A 579-nucleotide genomic window follows, 5' to 3' on the forward strand; every position below is an offset into this window, starting at 1 on the left:
AGTTAATATATACTGTACCTGAATGAATGATAATGAACAAACAAACGAATGACTGAATGTTGTAAACATTGACAAATAAATACCTTGTATCTTTTACTGAATGAATGAAAGAATGAGTGAGTGAATGAGTGGGAAAGTGAGTTAGTGAATGAATAAATGAATGAATGATGAATGAATGAATTAATTAATTAATGGTCAATGAATGAATGAATGAATTAATGGGCAATGAATTAATTAATTAACGGATATATGGATGGATGGATGGCTGGAATGATTGTTGGCTGTGTGGATGGGATACTGGATGTATATATGAATAAATACGAATGAATGAAGCTGAAGTGAACCATGTACATATTGACGAATAAAATCAATTGTTGCATATAGAAATGCGAGGTGTCATGACAAAATGAGTCTTGTGTTACGCCAGGCCAATTTTATATACTAAAGAAAATATCTGAAGCGACATTTTGACAAAATTGGGTTTCAATGTTTTTGCTAAGTTTAAAGTATATTACAGATTTGAGTTTAATTAGCTACAGTAAAGGAGGATTTGAGCAGTGGCGTAACAGACGGGGGGAA

Source organism: Anneissia japonica, unplaced genomic scaffold (assembly GCF_011630105.1).
Source record: "Anneissia japonica isolate Jap-2015-1 unplaced genomic scaffold, ASM1163010v1 scaffold287852_len814684_cov197, whole genome shotgun sequence".
Taxonomy (NCBI): Eukaryota; Metazoa; Echinodermata; class Crinoidea; order Comatulida; family Comatulidae; genus Anneissia; species Anneissia japonica.